Here is an 883-nt window from a genome sequence, read left to right as displayed (position 1 = left end):
ACAATTTGGTAATTAACAATACCTGTGATTGTCGAGGCTATAAGCTGATTCTCTGAACTAATTCCACCAACATAATGCTTTAGAAGTTGTTGTAACTTAACTCTGAGTGTATTGTAAGGACCTTTGCATGGAGCCGCCACGCAAAGGGTTAACACCCACTCGGTTTGCAGGAGAAGCTTCCACCCGGTGGAGTTTAAAGACAATCTCAATCTGCCCGCCAGCCCAGATTTTCAGCTGCTAAATAATGAAGGACGTGAGTGGGAGTAAAGAAATGCTCGTGATAATTCTCTGAGTCATACTGGAGGCGAAGAGAAATTAAAAAAGGTCAGAGGTTACACAACAGCCCCAACGAAAGCAACTTGTTATCTTTAGTTATGGGGTCAGCTCCCGCTCAGAGCAGCCATGAGCTCCTGGTGCTGCTACGTTCTGGAGAAACATTTCCATTAAAACTGGTGTGTGATCAATTAGTAATGTGTGCATCATGAGGCCGGCCTGCGTGGTTTTCACCCCGTCGATCTGCTGCTCTAAATAACAGCGACTGCTCCAAAATAACTCCCAGGTTGCCATGGTTTTTTTTGTGTGTGAGGCTGTATTTATGAAGCTAAAATACTAAATTGAGAACTGCTGCTATCACTTTTTGACGTGTGCATCAAACAGACTGAGCCGCTGCAGGTCAGCGAAGGAGGTTTGTGGTTGGAAAGCGTGTCGATGGAAATCCAGACGAGCTGAGAAACAACTCCTCGGGTTTTAAAAGCAGCATTTTTAAGTTAGTTCACCCTTTTAGATGAACAATGAATTTGAAACTGAAGGATTATTTAACAGATAATTATTATACATTAACCTAACTGACCAGACTAATGTGGGCACTGAGACCAATCAGAAG

This window comes from Stegastes partitus, unplaced genomic scaffold (genome assembly GCF_000690725.1).
Source record: "Stegastes partitus isolate 25-593 unplaced genomic scaffold, Stegastes_partitus-1.0.2 Scaffold451, whole genome shotgun sequence".
NCBI classification, from domain to species: Eukaryota; Metazoa; Chordata; class Actinopteri; family Pomacentridae; genus Stegastes; species Stegastes partitus.
The sequence above is the reverse complement of the archived record's forward strand: the minus strand, read 5'-3'. Positions refer to the sequence as shown.